Here is a 21,147-nt window from a genome sequence, read left to right on the forward strand (position 1 = left end):
TCATCACTAAGCTAAGGACCCTGGGACTAAACACCTCCCTCTATAACTGGATCCCGGACTTCCTCACGGGCCACCCCCAGGTGGTAAGTTTATGCAACAACACATCTGACAGTCCCATCCTGTCCATCCTAGTCCCCTCCTGTACTCCCTGTTCACCCACGACCGCGTTGCCAAGCACGACTCAAACGCCATCATTAAGTTAGCTGACGACACAAGTGGTAGGCCTGATCACTGACAACGATGAGACAGCCTATAGGGAGGAGGTCAGAGACCTGGCAACGATGAGACAGCCTATAGGGAGGAGGTCAGAGACCTGACAACGATGAGACAGCCTATAGGGAGGAGGTCAGAGACCTGGCAACGATGAGACAGCCTATAGGGAGGAGGTCAGAGACCTGACAACGATGAGACAGCCTATAGGGAGGAGGTCAGAGACCTGGCAGTGTGGTGCCAGGACAACAACCTCTCCCTCAACTTGAGCAAGACAATGATCGTGGACTACAGGATGGCCGAACAGGCCCCCATTAACCTCGACGGGTCTGTAGTGGAGCGGGTCTAGAGATTCAAGTTCCTTGGTGTCCACATCACCAACAAACTATCATGGTCCAAACACACCAAGGCAGTCATGAAGAGGGCACGACAACACCTTTTCCCCCCTCAGGAGACTGAAAAAATTCGGCATGGGTCTCCAGATTCTCAAAACGTTCTACAGCTGCACCATCGATAGCATCCTGACTGGTTGCATCACTGCCTGGTATGGCAACTGCTCGGCATAAATGTAGATAAAATGTAGCATAGTTTTGTTTGATAAAATCTATTTTTATGTTCAAATGTAGGAACTGGGGTCTACAGTTTGACCCCACTGCTGTCTCTGGCTCTACACACACCCCGCCCGGCCATCTAGATGTGTGAAAGTTAGTGTATAAGCTAATGATCCATCATGTACGACAATCCTGGGAGTGTGTGAACATAATTTTTTTTATTACCATAACATTTTGTATGTTCTCTGTAGTAATGTACTTGAAAATGTATCAATTTACCAATTCGGCACATTTGGGTTAACTTTTGGCAGTCTGAAACTTTGCACACACACTGCTGCCACCTGGTGGCCAAAATCTAAATTACACCTAGACTCCAATCTGAAGGTATGGCCTTTCTCTTTAATTTCAAAGATGATGAGGGAAAAAAAATAGAAAACGCATGTTTTTTGGTTTGTTTTATCTTTTACCAGATCTAATGTGTTATATTATCTTACATTAATTGCACATTTCCATCAACTTCAAAGTGTTTCCTTTCAAATGGTATTAAGAATATGCATATCCTTGCTTCAGTTCCTGAGCTACAGGCAGTTAGATATGGGTATGTAATTTTAGGCGAAAACTGAAAATAAGGGTACGATCCTTGGGTAAGCTACAGCAGTTGTAATTCGGCACATGTGACAAATACAATTTGATTTGAGGGCAGACACAACAGGGACAGAGCACTCCTAACGTTACAATGCAAATCAGTCAACATTAACTACCTGCAAAGCCTTTTAACTTAAACAAAATATTCCACTATCATTTTATCTAGTTACCCAGAGTCCGATGAACTCATGGAATCCATTTTTATATCTTTACACGCGGTATGAAGGAAGTTACAGGTCGTTTTGCACTCCCATGTTCACAAGCCTTACAGCAATGACTGGGAGTCTACCGGTACAGAGAAGACAGACACAACAAGGACAGAGCACTCCTAATGTTACTAGCCACACTAGTCAACCTTACAGCAATGACTGGAAGTCTACCGGTACAGAGAAGACAGACACAACAAGGACAGAGCACTCCTAATGTTACTAGCCACACTAGTCAACCTTACAGCAATGACTGGGAGTCTACCGGTACAGAGAAGACAGACACAACAAGGACAGAGCACTCCTAATGTTACTAGCCAAACTAGTCAACATTAACAATCAAACAATTTATAAAACACACAAACACACACATTTTTACACTTTGTGACCAGTTGTAATTTTCAATAAATACAATACAACACAATACCATAAATAAATCATTTATCATCTATAATTTATAAATGTGTTTTTATAAATTGTACTTTATAAATTCAATGTAATTTCACTGGATCTCAATGTACACTGAACTAAAATATGAACGCAACATGTAAAGTGTTGGTCCCACTTAAAAGATCCCAGAAATGTTCCGTAAGTACAAAAACCTTATTTGTCAAAAAAAATTGCACAGAAGTTTGTTAACATCCCTGTTAGTGAGCATGTCTCCTTTTCTCTACTATAAGACCTTGTTTTAGAGAATTTGGCAATATGTCCAACCGGCCTCACAACCGCAGACCACGTGTATGGCGTTGTGTTGCTGATGTTAACATTGTGAACAGAGTGCCCCATGGTGGCGGTGGGGTTATGGTATGGGGCAGGCATAAGCTACGGACAACGAACACAATTGCATTTTATTGATGGAAATTTGAATGCACAGAAATAGGATGACGAGATCCTAAGGCCCATTGTCCTGCCATTCATCAGCCGCCATCACCTCATGTTTCAGCATGATAATTCCTGGAAACTGAAAATGTCCCAGTTATTCCATGGCCTGAATACCCACCAGACATGTCACCCACTGAGCATTGAGCATGTTTGGCATGCTCTGGATCAACGTGTACGACAGCGTGGTTCCAGTTCCTGCCAATATCCAGCAACTTCGGACAGCCGTTAAAGAGGACTGGGACAACATTCCACGGGCCACAATCAACAGCCTGATCAACTCTATGCGAAGGAGATGTGTCATGGCAGCATGAGGCAAATGGTGGTCACACCAGATACTGACAGTTTTTTTAATCCACGCCCCTACTTTATGAAATCCATAGAATGGGGCCTAATTGATTTATGTCAATTGACTGATTTTCGTATATGAACCGTAACTCAGTAAAATGTTTGAAATTATTGCATTTTCTAAAAAATAAATGTTCGGTATACAATGAACACATTCACAAGACGTATTTTCTGATTTGATTTCATGCTGTGTCAAAAAGCAGTTTAGAAACCGGTACTGTATGTTATTGAATATGAGGAGGACTGAAACTGTAAACAAATAGTGGTACCTCAAGTCATTACTGTAATTGATCATAAAGTGGTAACATCAAGTCATTACTGTAATTGATCATAAAGTGGTACCTCAAGTCTTTACTGTAATTGATCATAGTGGTACCTCAAGTCATTACTGTAATTGATCATAAAGCGGTACCTCAAGTAATTACCGTAATTGATCATAAAGTGGTACCTCAAGTCATTACTGTAATTGATCATAAAGTGGTACCTCAAGTCATTACTGTAATTGATCATAAAGTGGTACCTCAAGTCATTACTGTAATTGATCATAAAGTGGTAACATCAAGTCATTACTGTAATTGATCATAAAGTGGTAACCTCAAGTCATTACTGTAATTGATCATAAAGTGGTAACCTCAAGTCATTACTGTAATTGATCATACAGTGGTAACCTCAAGTCATTACTGTAATTGATCATAGTGGTACCTCAAGTCATTACTGTAATTGATCATGTCTTTGTGATGTTCGCTAAATAATAATGATATGAATGCTGGGAATAAAGCTATTTGACTTGCTGCACAGTTCTTGGTAGAAGATCCAGTTCAGTACTTTTCCAATGACTCTGACCCCACTGTTGTTGACATTGAAAATGTCAGTTAGTCACAACACACTGAATATTACTGTCAAGCATAGACACTACACTTCTGGACAACACACTGAATATTACTGTCAAGCATAGACACTACACTTCTGGACAACACACTGAATATTACTGTCAAGCATAGACACTACACTTCTGGACAACACACTGAATATTACTATCAAGCATAGACACTACACTTCTGGACAACACACTGAATATTACTGTCAAGCATAGACACTACACTTCTGGACAACACACTGAATATTACTATCAAGCATAGACACTACACTTCTGTACACTTTGTTCTCCACAACCAACAACATTGATGGGCATTGCTCCAGAACCCCCCCTCCCTTGGACACTCTGTCCCGTCTCCCAAAATGGCCTCCATCTCTTTTCTCCACTCCTGAGTCGTGGGCTCCCAGAGCCAAAGACAAGGCCCAATTCCAAATGGACCCCTACGTCCAAGGGTCCTTCGCCCCCCCCCCCCCCCAATTAACTACATTATCCTGGAGGGTCTTTCAGGTTTAATGATCTCATCTCTCTGCTATGAGCTGTGGATGGACTAGATGTCTGACGGGTGGCTGTGTCAATAAATGGGTGTCTATGGCGACCAGATGGCCCTTTCATGTTTTCTGGTCTCATATTAGTTTCCAAAGGTCACTGTCTGACCCCAAATGGTACCCTGTACCTTATGTAGTGCACTACTTTTGACCAGGGCTCATAGGGCTCTGGTGGAAAAGTAGTGCACACTATAGAGAATAGTGTGCCATTTGGAAGATAACTCTGTTGAACTGGGCTCCCGAGTGGCGCAGCGGTCTAAGACACTGCTTCTCAGTGCAAGAGGCGTCACTTCAGTCCCTGGTGCGAATTCAGGTTGAATCACGTACGGCTCTTTTTGGGAGTCCCGTAGGGCGGTGCACAATTGTCCCAGCGTTGTCCGGGTTTTGGCCGAGGTAAGCCGTCATTGTAAATAAGAATTTGTTCTTAATTAACTGACTTGCTTAGTTAAATAAAGGTTAAATAATAAAATAGATCACTCGCTTGGATTTGGTCAACTGTTTCCATGACAACAGTTGGATGCTCGTACATTTCCCATTTGATCAATCGTCAAATGATTCCACTTCGAGCGATTCCACTCCGCAAAAAGAGTTGCTCAACACACGTTATATGGATGTAGTTCTGCAACTCTGTCAGTTGGTGTCCCTGTTTTCCTTTCACTTAAATGTCGTCTTGTTTGTAGTAGCCTGCCTTGTCTCGATTTGTAACGAAAGAGATTATACTTAGCTTTGATGGTCTACTACGGGCAAGGGCCCTTTATTGGTAGAGGGGCTAACTGCAACACACAATCCTCAGTTAGCACCTCTAAAACCGGCTACGGGAGTGAAGATTAGTGACAGTTTGTGAATTCAGCCAGGGACAGTGCATTTAAAGTTTGTAACCTGGACCGCAAATTACTTACAGTGCGATAAAATGTTTGTTACAGCAAAGACAGACATGAAATGGCATGAATGACCATGAAATAAATCGTGTAGAATTGTATCAACTTATTTTAAATTGTTTTTTGTTTTTAGCTTTTGTTTTATTGATGAGAGGTGGGTTGTCTTTTGTTGAGAGCTTTTAGATCAAAAATAGGCTACTGTATGTTTCAATTAATGATCAATTTAATTAGAAACCCAGATGGCATGCATACAGTCCCCTGGCTGCACACATCCCCTGCATGAGGTTCTGGAGCTAGGACCATTACTTCCTGCATGGGGTTGTTGAACCAGGATCAGTCAATATGGGGAGGGAGAAACCCGGTGTATTCTGAACTTGGATCAGTCAATATGGGGAGGGAGAAACCCGGTGTATTCTGAACTTGGATCAGTATATGGGGAGGGAGAAACCCGGTGTATTCTGGACCAGGATCAGTCAATATGTGGAGGGAGAAACCCTGTGTATTCTGAACCAGGATCAGTCAATATGTGGAGGGAGAAACCCTGTGTATTCTGAACCAGGATCAGTCAATATGTGAAGGGAGAAACCCGATGTATTCTGAACCAGGATCAGTCAATATGGGGAGGGAGAAACCCTGTGTATTCTGAACCAGGATCAGTCAATATGTGGAGGGAGAAACCCGGTGTATTCTGAACCAGGATCAGTCAATATGGGGAGGGAGAAACCCGATGTATTCTGAACCAGGATCAGGTATCAGTCAATATGGGGAGGGAGAAACCCTGTGTATTCTGAACCAGGATCAGTCAATATGTGGAGGGAGAAACCCGATGTATTCTGAACCAGGATCAGTCAATATGGGGAGGAAGAAACCCTGTGTATTCTGGACCAGGATCAGGTATCAGTCAATATGGGGAGGGAGAAACCCTGTGTATTCTGAACCAGGATCAGTCAATATGTGGAGGGAGAAACCCGATGTATTCTGGACCAGGATCAGTCAATATGGGGAGGAAGGAACCCTGTGTATTCTGGACCAGGATCAGTCAATATGGGGAGGGAGAAACCCTGTGTATTCTGGACCAGGATCAGTCAATATGGGGAGGGAGAAACCCTGTGTATTCTGAACCAGGATCAGTCAATATGGGGAGGGAGAAACCCTGTGTATTCTGGACCAGGATCAGTCAATATGGGGAGGAAGAAACCCTGTGTATTCTGGACCAGGATCAGGTATCAGTCAATATGGGGAGGGAGAAACCCTGTGTATTCTGAACCAGGATCAGTCAATATGGGGAGGGAGAAACCCTGTGTATTCTGAACCAGGATCAGTCAATATGGGGAGGGATAAACCCTGTGTATTCTGAACCAGGATCAGTCAATATGGGGAGGGATAAACCCTGTGTATTCTGGACCAGGATCAGTCAATATGTGGAGGGAGAAACCCTGTGTATTCTGAACCAGGATCAGTCAATATGGGGAGGGAGAAACCCTGTGTATTCTGAACCAGGATCAGAGAACTCCTGTTGTATAATGGACACCAGACAGGAAGATATGACCACTCTGACATGTTACCATGGTAACCCCATTTCACCACACAGGAAAGTATGACCACTCTGACATGTTACCACGGTAACACCATTACACCACACAGGAAGGTATACACACTCTGACGTGTTACCACGGTAACACCATTAGCACCAGACAGGAAGGTATGAACACGCTGACATGTTACCGTGGTAACCCCATTACCACCACACAGGAAGGTATAAACACTCTGACGTGTTACCACGGTAACCCCATTACCACCACACAGGAAGGTATAAACACTCTGACGTGTAACCACGGTAACCCCATTACCATCAGACAGGAAGGTATAAACACTCTGATATGTTACCACGGTAACCCCATTACCACCAGACAGGAAGGTATGAACACTCTGATATGTTACCACGGTAACCCCATTACCACCAGACAGGAATATGCAAATAGTCTGTGTAGCCACTTGATTAATTGTATAAGAGTCTCATGGTTTTGGGGGTGTAGAAGCTGTTAAGAAGTCTTTTTTATTTATTTAGAATTGGCCTTCCGGTACTCCTCTAATCCGGGAATTAGAATAAATAATGAAACATGACTAGTGGTGAAATGCAGTTAACCCTCAAATACATTGGACCACATGTGCAACTTTTCCTGGACCAAAAAACAAGTGTTCTGTTGACATACTGCATAACATTATGCAAATATCTGGTGCTATTCCAGTGACATCATCCCAACCCATAATGCTTTTAGGTCATTTGAAAATACTTTAAAAAAAAAAAAGAAAAAAAACTTCCACTGTGAGACTATTTGCTCAGAAAGTCAGTCTAAAAAAATATCCAGCATATTTCAGTAGTTTTGGCAATATAACTATGGTTATTAACCAATCCTTTATCGTGGTTTACACATACATGTGCATTGTGTAATCCTTGTACATATTACCACATTTTTCACAAAGTTGTTTACGGCCAGACAACAACTATTACAAACATTAAATCTGACTTATTTTTTTTATGTGCTTTCGATTAGTGTGGTGTGGATGAGACCATCGTTTAGGTGAGGTGGCCGCTATGGGATTGCTAAAGTCTGGTACAGTATCTCTCACTATCTTTACATAGTTTTGATTATTGACCGTGTCAAAACTATCATAACCACATAATGTATCGCTAAATGCGCGACAACCTTGTTCATGATATTAATGAACAGACCGACCACCCCTACGAGTTATAAATGGTTCGCTCCAAAGTGCATGTTGTCACAGCGTGCACATTTAGACACTGGCTCAATGTTTAGTAGTTTTGAGAGTTCAGTCCCCTGGTTGTGTGCAGCACGGTAAGTTTGAACTCAGTGCTTGTCTTTTTTGTTGTTGCTAAAAAACTTAAAGACAATTTAGTATTTCTAACTGTAAGTTGGTGTGGGAGTCAGGTAGGCATTGGACCATCGAGATGTGCAGCTTGATTCTCGTGAGTTAAAACACTGTTTAGCTACTATAGTTACACATTTTAGCTAGGAGATTCTAGGTTAGCAAGCTAGGTAGCTGTGCAGCTAGCTGCCAAGCCATGTAGCTGACTGCGGCTAGCTACCAAGCCATGTAGCTGACTGTGCGGCTAGCTACCAAGCCATGTAGCTGACTGTGCGGCTAGCTACCAAGCCATGTAGCTGACTGTGCGGCTAGCTACCAAGCCATGTAGCTGACTGTGCGGCTAGCTACCAAGCCATGTAGCTGACTGTGCGGCTAGCTACCAAGCCATGTAGCTGACTGTGCGGCTAGCTACCAAGCCATGTAGCTGACTGTGCGGCTAGCTACCAAGCCATGTAGCTGACTGTGCGGCTAGCTACCAAGCCATCTAGCTGACTGTGCGGCTAACTACCAAGCCATCTAGCTGACTGTGCGGCTAACTACCAAGCCATGTAGCTGACTGTGCTGCTAGCGACCAAGCCATGTAGCTGACTGTGCGGCTAGCGACCAAGCCATGTAGCTGACTGTGCTGCTAGCTACCAAGCCATGTAGCTGACTGTGCGGCTAGCTACCAAGCCATGTAGCTGACTGTGCGGCTAGCTACCAAGCCATGTAGCTGACTGTGCTGCTAGTTGCCAAGCCATGTAGCTGACTGTGCGGCTAGCTGCCAAGCCATGTAGCTGGCTGTGCGGCTAGCTACCAAGCCATGTAACTGGCTGTGCTGCTAGCTACCAAGCCATGTAGCTGGCTGTGCGGCTAGCTACCAAGCCATGTAGCTGGCTGTGCGGCTAGCTACCAAGCCATGTAGCTGGCTGTGCGGCTAGCTACCAAGCCATGTAGCTGGCTGTGCGGCTAGCTACCAAGCCATGTAGCTGGCTGTGCGGCTAGCTACCAAGCCATGTAGCTGGCTGTGCGGCTAGCTACCAAGCCGTGTAGCTGACTGTGCGGCTAGCTACCAAGCCATCTAGCTGGCTACATAGAAAGCTAGCTAGTAGTAAACGTGCGTACCCCGAGGTAGGTTTATGTCAAAGCAATAATTGTGTTTGTATGATTTAACTAGTTATTTTATTCAGTCATTAAGCTTGCTATGTAACTATGTCTGATAGGAAGGAAACTGTTTTTGTTTAAGAAAAAGTTAGCTACAAAGTTCTCTACTTGGCTCCCTTTGTCTAGCCAGTTGTGCAGCTTAGTTTTTGTAAGCATAGAAAATAACTGGCATACTAGCGAAGATGTTCGAGGTAGCTGTTTGATTAAAGTTGTCTCATTGTAACATTTTAATTAGCAATTGATGTGAAGAAATGTAGCAACATTTTTACACAACTGTCAAAGAAATGTAGGTTGAATGTTCTTTATTGTACTGCGAATAACACTTTTCTGTAAAGCAACAACATGTCTAACTAAATAGTGTTTACTACCTCTGCCTTCGAGGAACACGGCTTGGTCTCAGTAGTAGCTAGTTTTTATGGGCTGCTCATGACAACTAGGGTATCTACTACTACCAACTAGCCTCTACTATAGCAGTCTGCTAGCTAGTGGTGTTATGTTGGAAAGTCCTGCTCTCTGCGAGATGCCTTTCTGTTTTCAAAACCATGTCGTTGCGTTACGCGAGTTTATCCAAGAGAGATTTTGTCGCGTCTGAACTTGGCTGCTGCGTTGCAGTCCCCTTAAATCAAATCAACCCAGAATGAACTGTAGGAAATACGGGAGTTGTTGTTAACTTTTGAATGGCTGTTGTAATTAATTGGGCGCGTTGTTACTATAATTTTCATCCCGTGAGTTAGACAAGCAGATCCTGTGGCAGGAACATGTATCTTTTGGGCCATAACGTATCAAGTAGCATTTTATAGATGTCAACATTCCACTTATTCAGAACTTATTGTACCATAAGAGAATGTTCATAATGAGTAATGCTCCTCTCGGGTAGATCGGGTTGACTTGCTATCCAATATAACGTGGACCCATAATGTGGTCAACGACAGGACGTTGGCTCGCTATTCAACTTTCTCTATAACAATGTGTAGGACCATGATATTTAGCCTGTATCTCGATAATGTACTTTTTTTTGCTTATCGACATCAAAGTTGTCAGATGAGAGAGAGAGAGAGAGAGCGATCCAATAAGGTAGTCGGTGATTGCTACGCCAACTAGTTTTTAGAAGCAGCTCTTGTCATATTGTGTTATTACAGTATATATAGCAGTCTGTGGCCTTTTCCCCCAAGGTTACAATGTGTGTGCGCTCTGTAGCCTCATTGTAACATTCGGTGTGCTTCTGCAACACCAACCTGCCTGCCAAACCCCTTAAATTTTCAGCCAGGCCTAGATAGTTAGTGGGTTGCTTGGGGTGTATTTAGCTAGTTAAGCCTTGTCATATTCATTGAGGAAGTGGAGCCAGAGAGTGGATCGTTCATGGTAAACAGCCAGGCGTTTGAGTCATACGTTAACATGTGGTCTTACACCTCTCGATCTTTATCACAACTGGGTGTAAGAATATGTTGTCAGTTGTGGTTTAGTTGTTACAGTCATACGGCTCCGTGTAGCCGAGGCAGCAGGACGGAACGTTGATGACTCTTGCGGGTTATTTTCCATGTACGCTATTAAATAGGTCAGTGACAATGCAGTTGGCTGTTTAAAAAAAAAAAGTTGTTTGGGAGTGTCTCCAGATTGCTCACAGTACCTCATTATCCCATGGACTAGATATTTGGCCTAATGCTGACAAGCCTAACATTTTAGAAAAGTGCTGTTTTCCTAACCCGCGGTGCTGGTGTCGTGTCCTAACCCGCGGTGCTGGTGTCGTGTCCTAACCCGCGGTGCTGGTGTCGTGTCCTAACCCGCGGTGCTGGTGTCGTGTCCTAACCCGTGGTGGTGTTGTTCCTAACCGGTGGTGCTGTGTCCTGACCCACGGTGGTGGTGTTGTTCCTAACCGGTGGTGCTGTGTCCTAACCCACGGTGGTGCTGTGTCCTAACCCACGGTGGTGCTGTGTCCTAACCCACGGTGGTGGTGTTGTTCCTAACCCACGGTGGTGGTGTTGTTCCTAACCCACGGTGGTGGTGTTGTTCCTAACCCACGGTGGTGGTGTTGTTCCTAACCCACGGTGGTGGTGGTGTTCCTAACCCACGGTGGTGGTGGTGTTCCTAACCCACGGTGGTGGTGGTGTTCCTAACCCACGGTGGTGGTGGTGTTCCCTAACCCACGGTGGTGGTGGTGTTCCCTAACCCACGGTGGTGGTGGTGTTCCCTAACCCACGGTGGTGGTGGTGTTCCCTAACCCACGGTGGTGGTGGTGTTCCCTAACCCACGGTGGTGGTGGTGTTCCCTAACCCACGGTGGTGGTGGTGTTCCCTAACCCACGGTGGTGGTGGTGTTCCCTAACCCACGGTGGTGGTGGTGTTCCCTAACCCACGGTGGTGGTGGTGTTCCCTAACCCACGGTGGTGGTGGTGTTCCCTAACCCACGGTGGTGGTGGTGTTCCCTAACCCACGGTGGTGGTGGTGTTCCCTAACCCACGGTGGTGGTGGTGTTCCCTAACCCACGGTGGTGGTGGTGTTCCCTAACCCACGGTGGTGGTGGTGTTCCCTAACCCACGGTGGTGGTGGTGTTCCCTAACCCACGGTGGTGGTGGTGTTCCCTAACCCACGGTGGTGGTGGTGTTCCCTAACCCACGGTGGTGGTGGTGTTCCCTAACCCACGGTGGTGGTGGTGTTCCCTAACCCACGGTGGTGGTGGTGTTCCCTAACCCACGGTGGTGGTGGTGTTCCCTAACCCACGGTGGTGGTGGTGTTCCCTAACCCACGGTGGTGGTGGTGTTCCCTAACCCACGGTGGTGGTGGTGTTCCCTAACCCACGGTGCTGGTGGTGTTCCCTAACCCACGGTGCTGGTGGTGTTCCCTAACCCACGGTGCTGGTGGTGTTCCCTAACCCACGGTGCTGGTGGTGTTCCCTAACCCACGGTGGTGGTGCTGTGTCCTAACCCACGGTGCTGGTGCTGTGTCCTAACCCGCGGGACGGCGCTGTGTCCTAACCCACGGGGCTGGCGCTGTGTCCTAACCCACGGCGGCGGCGCTGTGTCCTAACCCGCCGCGGGACGGTGCTGTGTCCTAACCCACGGTGCTGGTGTCGTTTCCTAACCCACGGTGGTGCTGTGTCCTAACCCACGGTGCTGGTGTCGTTTCCTAACCCACGGTGGCGGCGCTGTATCCTAACCCGCGGTGCTGTGTCCTAACCCATGTATACAGTGCTGTTGCAGGCTGTAGGTATTTAGATAAAGTAAACCCACTAAAAAGCAGGCCTCTTTGCCTTGGCTGCCATGCATAGGCTTGCTGGGTGGGTCTTTGTGTTTATGGTAAGTGGCTGGGGCAGCTACATGCTTATGAAACCATTACTGTGTCCCACTAGTCTCTCAGACACGGCTCAGGGCCTCCTAAACCATTACTGTGTCCCACTAGTCTCTCGGACACGGCTCAGGGCCTCCTAAACCATTACTGTGACCCACTAGTCTCTCAGACACGGCTCAGGGCCTCCTAAACCATCACTGTGTCCCACTAGTCTCTCAGACACGGCTCAGGGCCTCCTAAACCATTACTGTGTCCCACTAGTCTCTCAGACACGGCTCAGGGCCTCCTAAACCATTACTGTGTCCCACTAGTCTCTCGGACACGGATCAGGGCCTCCTAAACCATCACTGTGTCCCACTGACCCTGGGAATCGATAGAACATTTCTCAGAGACACAAATATGATGTAACATTTAAGGCTCTCTTAACTGCAGTCTCAACTTGTTCTCTACAGGATCACACTGTATATTGCTTAATGTAATTGTTCTAACTGAATAGCCTACCCATGTCTCAATTTGTTCTGTACTGAACACAGAAACCTTGAAGCTCTCCTCCTATCAGCTCCAGAGCAGCTCAGGGTGACCCAGCTCACCTCTTATCAGCTCCAGAGCAACTCAGGGTGACCCAGCTCTGCTCCTATCAGCTCAGGGTGACCCGGCTCCTATCAGCTCAGGGTGACCCGGCTCCTATCAGCTCAGGGTGACCCGGCTCCTATCAGCTCAGGGTGACCCGGCTCCTATCAGCTCCAGAACAGCTCAGGGTGACTCGGCTCATAGTATTCTACACTGTTGTGTCTATTCTACACTGTTGTATCCATTCTCCTGTCCTCATTTGGCACTGTGGTTTCCTCTAGGCCCAGTTCTTTCTCTCTGGTGTTTTAAACCACGAGATGGACTTAGCTGTTTCAGCAACTTTATACACCTCAGAAATGCCACAGTTTGAAAGGCTGACTGTGACCACAGAGGAAGTCTCCGTTCTCCATCACCAATCAAGCCCTATACTGCAGAGAGCCGTCGTATCTTCTAACACCCCAAAATAGTCTACCGCGGTCGAGAGGCTTGCTGGTTAAAACTGGCACATTTACAGACCTGTTTTATTAATATGCACTGTCCTTGTAAAAACTAAATAAAGTAACAGACAGTACTAGCAGCATGTCTAGTCTAGGGACTCCTGGGACAGACAGACAGACAGTACTAGCAGCATGTCTAGTCTAGGGACTCCTGGGACAGACAGACAGTACTAGCAGCATGGCTAGTCTAGGGACTCCTGGGACAGACAGACAGTACTAGCAGCATGTCTAGTCTAGGGACTCCTGGGACAGACAGACAGTACTAGCAGCATGGCTAGTCTAGGAACTCCTGAGACAGACAGACAGTACTAGCAGCATGTCTAGTCTAGGGACTCCTGGGACAGACAGACAGTACTAGCAGCATGGCTAGTCTAGGAACTCCTGAGACAGACAGACAGTACTAGCAGCAGGTCTAGTCTAGGGACTCCTGAGACAGACAGACAGTACTAGCAGCATGGCTAGTCTAGAGACTCCTGGGACAGACAGACAGTACTAGCAGCATGGCTAGTCTAGGGACTCCTGGGACAGACAGACAGACAGTACTAGCAGCATGGCTAGTCTAGGGACTCCTGGGACAGACAGACAGTACTAGCAGCATGTCTAGTCTAGGGACTCCTGGGACAGACAGACAGACAGTACTAGCAGCATGGCTAGTCTAGGGACTCCTGGGACAGACAGACAGTACTAGCAGCATGTCTAGTCTAGGGACTCCTGGGACAGACAGACAGACAGTACTAGCAGCATGTCTAGTCTAGGGACTCCTGGGACAGACAGTACTAGCAGCATGTCTAGTCTAGGGACTCCTGGGACAGACAGTACTAGCAGCATGGCTAGACTAGGGACTCCTGAGACAGACAGACAGTACTAGCAGCATGGCTAGTCTAGGGACTCCTGAGACAGACAGACAGTACTAGCAGCATGGCTAGTCTAGGGACTCCTGGGAGAGACAGACAGTACTAGCAGCATGGCTAGTCTAGGGACTCCTGGGACAGACAGACAGTACTAGCAGCATGGCTAGTCTAGGGACTCCTGGGACAGACAGACAGTACTAGCAGCATGTCTAGTCTAGGGACTCCTGGGACAGACAGACAGTACTAGCAGCATGGCTAGTCTAGGGACTCCTGGGACAGACAGACAGTACTAGCAGCATGGCTAGTCTAGGGACTCCTGGGACAGACAGACAGTACTAGCAGCATGGCTAGTCTAGGGACTCCTGGGAGAGACAGACAGTACTAGCAGCATGGCTAGTCTAGGGACTCCTGGGACAGACAGACAGTACTAGCAGCATGTCTAGTCTAGGGACTCCTGGGACAGACAGTACTAGCAGCATGGCTAGACTAGGGACTCCTGAGACAGACAGACAGTACTAGCAGCAGGTCTAGTCTAGGGACTCCTGGGACAGACAGACAGTACTAGCAGCATGTCTAGTCTAGGGACTCCTGGGACAGACAGACAGTACTAGCAGCATGGCTAGTCTAGGGACTCCTGGGACAGACAGTACTAGCAGCAGGTCTAGTCTAGGGACTCCTTGGACAGACAGACAGTACTAGCAGCATGGCTAGTCTAGGGACTCCTGGGACAGACAGTACTAGCAGCATGGCTAGTCTAGGGACTCCTCAGACAGACAGACAGTACTAGCAGCATCGCTAGTCTAGGGACTCCTTGGACAGACAGACAGACAGTACTAGCAGCATGGCTAGTCTAGGGACTCCTGGGACAGACAGACAGTACTAGCAGCATGGCTAGTCTAGGGACTCCTGGGACAGACAGACAGTACTAGCAGCATGGCTAGTCTAGGGACTCCTGGGACAGACAGACAGACAGTACTAGCAGCATGGCTAGTCTAGGGACTCCTCGGACAGACAGACAGTACTAGCAGCATGGCTAGTCTAGGGACTCCTGGGACAGACAGACAGTACTAGCAGCATGTCTAGTCTAGGGACTCCTGGGACAGACAGTACTAGCAGCATGGCTAGTCTAGGGACTCCTGGGACAGACAGACAGTACTAGCAGCATGGCTAGTCTAGGGACTCCTGGGACAGACAGTACTAGCAGCATGGCTAGTCTAGGGACTCCTGGGACAGACAGACAGACAGTACTAGCAGCATGGCTAGTCTAGGGACTCCTCGGACAGACAGACAGTACTAGCAGCATGGCTAGTCTAGGGACTCCTGGGACAGACAGACAGTACTAGCAGCAGGTCTAGTCTAGGGACTCCTGGGACAGACAGTACTAGCAGCCTGTCTAGTCTAGGGACTCCTGGGACAGACAGACAGTACTAGCAGCATGTCTAGTCTAGGGACTCCTGGGACAGACAGACAGTACTAGCAGCATGGCTAGTCTAGGGACTCCTGAGACAGACAGACAGTACTAGCAGCAGGTCTAGTCTAGGGACTCCTGGGACAGACAGACAGTACTAGCAGCATGTCTAGTCTAGGGACTCCTGGGACAGACAGACAGTACTAGCAGCATGGCTAGTCTAGGGACTCCTGGGACAGACAGACAGTACTAGCAGCAGGTCTAGTCTAGGGACTCCTGGGACAGACAGTACTAGCAGCAGGTCTAGTCTAGGGACTCCTGGGACAGACAGTACTAGCAGCAGGTCTAGTCTAGGGACTCCTTGGACAGACAGACAGTACTAGCAGCATGGCTAGTCTAGGGACTCCTGGGACAGACAGTACTAGCAGCATGGCTAGTCTAGGGACTCCTCAGACAGACAGACAGTACTAGCAGCATCGCTAGTCTAGGGACTCCTTGGACAGACAGACAGACAGTACTAGCAGCATGGCTAGTCTAGGGACTCCTGGGACAGACAGACAGTACTAGCAGCATGTCTAGTCTAGGGACTCCTGGGACAGACAGTACTAGCAGCAGGTCTAGTCTAGGGACTCCTGGGACAGACAGACAGTACTAGCAGCATGGCTAGTCTAGGGACTCCTGGGACAGACAGACAGACAGTACTAGCAGCATGGCTAGTCTAGGGACTCCTCGGACAGACAGACAGTACTAGCAGCATGGCTAGTCTAGGGACTCCTGGGACAGACAGACAGTACTAGCAGCATGTCTAGTCTAGGGACTCCTGGGACAGACAGACAGTACTAGCAGCATGTCTAGTCTAGGGACTCCTGGGACAGACAGTACTAGCAGCATGGCTAGTCTAGGGACTCCTGGGACAGACAGACAGTACTAGCAGCATGGCTAGTCTAGGGACTCCTGGGACAGACAGACAGACAGTACTAGCAGCATGGCTAGTCTAGGGACTCCTCGGACAGACAGACAGTACTAGCAGCATGGCTAGTCTAGGGACTCCTGGGACAGACAGACAGTACTAGCAGCATGGCTAGTCTAGGGACTCCTGGGACAGACAGTACTAGCAGCATGTCTAGTCTAGGGACTCCTGGGACAGACAGACAGTACTAGCAGCATGTCTAGTCTAGGGACTCCTGGGACAGACAGACAGTACTAGCAGCATGGCTAGTCTAGGGACTCCTGGGACAGACAGTACTAGCAGCCTGTCTAGTCTAGGGACTCCTGGGACAGACAGACAGACAGTACTAGCAGCATGTCTAGTCTAGGGACTCCTGGGACAGACAGACAGTACTAGCAGCATGGCTAGTCTAGGGACTCCTGAGACAGACAGACAGTCACTAATTTTCAGCATCAGCTGTCAGAGCAGCTCACAGATCACTGCATCTGTACATAGCCCATCTGTAAATAGCCCACCCACCTACATCATCCCCATATTGTTATTTTCTTTTGCCATGGCCTATTTAATGCCTTACCTCACTAATCTTACCTCATTTGCACACACTGTATATATACTTTTTGTTTTCTTTTGTTCTACTGTATTATTGACTATGTTTGTTTATTCCATGTGTAACTCTGTTTGTCACACTGCTTTGCTTCATCTTGGCCAGGTCGCAGTTGTAAATGAGAACTTGTTCTCAACTGGCCTACCTGATCAACTGGCCTACCTGATCAACTGGCCTACCTGATCAACTGGCCTACCTGATCAACTGGCCTACCTGATCAACTGGCCTACCTGATCAACTGGCCTACCTGGTTAAATAAAGGTGAATTAAAAGACAGACGGGACTAGCAGCATGTCTCCTGGCGCTGACAGTAGTTTGGTTTCTAATACAGGGATGAAACTTAAAGCAGAGGCCCTGCTAAACTGTAACCAGGCAGGGGGTCAGAGCCGTGTTGCTAACCAGGCAGGGGGTCGGAGCCGTGTTGCTAACCAGGCAGGGGGTCGGAGCCGTGTTGCTAACCAGGCAGGGGGTCGGAGCCGTGTTGCTAACCAGGCAGGGGGTCGGAGCCGTGTTGCTAACCAGGCAGGGGGTCGGAGCCGTGTTGCTAACCAGGCAGGGGGTCGGAGCCGTGTTGCTAACCAGGCAGGGGGTCGGAGCCGTGTTGCTAACCAGGCAGGGGTCAGAGCCGTGTTGCTAACCAGGCAGGGGGTCAGAGCCGTGTTGCTAACCAGGCAGGGGGTCAGAGCCGTGTTGCTAACCAGGCAGGGGGTCAGAGCCTTGTTGCTAACCAGGCAGGGGGTCAGAGCCGTGTTGCTAACCAGGCAGGGGGTCAGAGCCGTGTTGCTAACCAGGCAGGGGGTCGGAGCCGTGTTGCTAACCAGGCAGGGGGTCGGAGCCGTGTTGCTAACCAGGCAGGGGTCAGAGCCGTGTTGCTAACCAGGCAGGGGGTCGGAGCCGTGTTGCTAGAGCCGTGTGGATAGTAACTAGGCAGGGGGTCGGAGCTGGCCCGTCACTCGCTCTGTCGCTGGCCCGTCACTCGCTCTGTCGCTGGCCCGTCACCCGCTCTGTCGCTGGCCCGTCACCCGCTCTGTCGCTGGCCCGTCACCCGCTCTGTCGCTGGCCCGGCCCCCGTCACCTCTTCTGTCGCTCTCTCGGTATTTAAAACTGCAATATGTTACTTTCCCCCCCCACCCCTGACCTGATCAAATTATCATAGAAATGTGAGTTATAGATCTGTCGTTCTTATTGAAAGCAAGTCTAAGAAGCGGTATTTGTTCTATGTGCACTATTTTTAGTCTTCACGTTCTTAAATTTAATTTTTTGCGTCTTTTGGTTTTGTACACCAGTTTCAAACAGCTGAAAATATAATATTTTTGTTTATTAACAAGATGTTTCCCAGCGGTTTAGATGGTACAAACCCGGACGACGCTGGGCCAGTTCTGCGCCACCCTAAGGGACACCCGATCACGGCCGGTTGTGATACAGACCACTGCACCACTCGGGAGACCAATTTTAGGCGACCTATTAGAATTTTATCAACCAGGAAATGGCGTGACGTCCCGTCCTCACGTTGCTGTGACTTGATCACTGGTCTAGTGATGGAGATTGTACCGTCACGGTGGTCAGTCAGCCCCCTGCAGTCTTGTGATGAGTTTATATTCTGACTTCTCTGCCAGCTCGTATTGTTTCTCCTCTGTTCATTATGATCAAGACAAAACGCCTTTGTTCCACAGACGACAGCTCTCTCCCCTTCCTCCTTGCTCTCTCTCTCTCCTGCATCCCAGCTCTCTCCTCTCTCCCAGCGCTCTCCAGTTGTTCTGTGATTCCTCCTCTCAGATCCTCTGTGCGGTCCTCCTCTCGGACCCTCTGTGCGGTCCTCCTCTCGGACCCTCTGTGCGGTCCTCCTCTCGGACCCTCTGTGCGGTCCTCCTCTCGGACCCTCTGTGCGGTCCTCCTCTCGGACCCTCTGTGCGGTCCTCCTCTCGGACCCTCTGTGCGGTCCTCCTCTCGGACCCTCTGTGCGGTCCTCCTCTCGGACCCTCTGTGCGGTCCTCCTCTCGGACCCTCTGTGCGGTCCTCCTCTCGGACCCTCTGTGCGGTCCTCTCGGACCCTCTGTGCGGTCCTCCTCTCGGACCCTCTGTGCGGTCCTCCTCTCGAACCCTCTGTGCGGTCCTCCTCTCGAAACCCTCTGTGCGGTCCCCCTCTCGAGACCCTCTGTGCGGTCCCCCTCTCAGACCCTCTGTGCGGTCCCCCTCTCAGACCCTCTGTGCGGTCCCCCTCTCAGACCCTCTGTGCGGTCCTCCTCTCATCTTCTACTGTGGTTCTGGAATGAATGGCTCTTGTCCAACCACTGACTTTCTCCTTTTGGTATCCCCCTCTCAGACCCTCTGTGCGGTCCCCCTCTCGGACCCTCTGTGCGGTCCCCCTCTCGCACCCTCTGTGCGGTCCCCCTCTCGCACCCTCTGTGCGGTCCCCCTCTCGGACCCTCTGTGCGGTCCCCCTCTCGAACCCTCTGTGCGGTCCCCCTCTCGCACCCTCTGTGCGGTCCCCCTCTCGGACCCTCTGTGCGGTCCCCCTCTCGAACCCTCTGTGCGGTCCCCCTCTCGGACCCTCTGTGCGGTCCCCCTCTCGGACCCTCTGTGCGGTCCCCCTCTCGAACCCTCTGTGCGGTCCCCCTCTCGAACCCTCTGTGCGGTCCCCCTCTCGGACCCTCTGTGCGGTCCCCCTCTCGGACCCTCTGTGCGGTCCCCCTCTCGGACCCTCTGTGCGGTCCCCCTCTCGGACCCTCTGTGCGGTCCCCCTCTCGGAACCCTCTGTGCGGTCCCCCTCTCGGAACCCTCTGTGCGGTCCCCCTCTCGGACCCTCTGTGCGGTCCCCCTCTCGGACCCTCTGTGCGGTCCCCCTCTCGGACCCTCTGTGCGGTCCCCCTCTCGGACCCTCTGTGCGGTCCCCCTCTCACACCCTCTGTGCGGTCCTCCCCTCGGACCCTCTGTGCGGTCCTCCCCTCGAACCCTCTGTGCGGTCCTCCCCTCGTACCCTCTGTGCGGTCCTCCCCTCGTACCCTCTGTGCGGTCCTCCCCTCGTACCCTCTGTGCGGTCCTCCCCTCGGACCCTCTGTGCGGTCCTCCCCTCGGACCCTCTGTGCGGTCCTCCCCTCGGACCCTCTGTGCGGTCCTCCCCTCGGACCCTCTGTGCGGTCCTCCCCTCGGACCCTCTGTGCGGTCCTCCCCTCGGACCCTCTGTGCGGTCCTCCCCTCGGACCCTCTGTGCGGTCCTCCCCTCGAACCCTCTGTGCGGTCCTCCCCTCGGACCCTCTGTGCGGTCCTCCCCTCAGGACCCTCTGTGCGGTCCTCCCCTCGGACCCTCTGTGCGGTCCTCCCCTCGGACCCTCTGTGCGGTCCTCCCCTCGGACCCTCTGTGCGGTCCTCCCCTCGGACCCTCTGTGCGGTCCTCCCCTCGGACCCTCTGTGCGGTCCTCCCCTCGGACCCTCTGTGCGGTCCTCCCCTCGGACCGTCTGTGCGGTCCTCCCCTCGGACCCTCTGTGCGGTCCTCCCCTCGGACCCTCTGTGCGGTCCTCCCCTCGGACCCTCTGTGCGGTCCTCCCCTCGGACCCTCTGTGCGGTCCTCCCCTCGGACCCTCTGTGCGGTCCTCCCCTCGGACCCTCTGTGCGGTCCTCCCCTCGGACCCTCTGTGCGGTCCTCCCCTCGGACCCTCTGTGCGGTCCTCCCCTCGGACCCTCTGTGCGGTCCTCCCCTCGGACCCTCTGTGCGGTCCTCCCCTCGGACCCTCTGTGCGGACCTCCCCTCGGACCCTCTGTGCGGTCCTCCCCTCGGACCCTCTGTGCGGTCCTCCCCTCGGACCCTCTGTGCG

The 21,147-nt window shown here is 49.9% G+C and overlaps 1 protein-coding gene across 1 annotated transcript in view; it reads left to right on the plus strand.

Moving 5' to 3' along the window:
- The first annotated feature begins 8,018 nt into the window (after window positions 1-8,018).
- fam53b (family with sequence similarity 53 member B) overlaps window positions 8,019-21,147 on the plus strand; it is a 39,460-nt gene continuing 26,331 nt past the window's right edge. Inside the window, exon 1 of the mRNA XM_055938171.1 lies at window positions 8,019-8,128. The gene's annotated coding sequence lies outside the window, so the exon portion shown is untranslated. The remainder of the gene's footprint in view (window positions 8,129-21,147) is intronic.

The sequence above is a fragment of the Salvelinus fontinalis genome, chromosome 1, assembly GCF_029448725.1.
Source record: "Salvelinus fontinalis isolate EN_2023a chromosome 1, ASM2944872v1, whole genome shotgun sequence".
NCBI classification, from domain to species: domain Eukaryota; kingdom Metazoa; phylum Chordata; class Actinopteri; order Salmoniformes; family Salmonidae; genus Salvelinus; species Salvelinus fontinalis.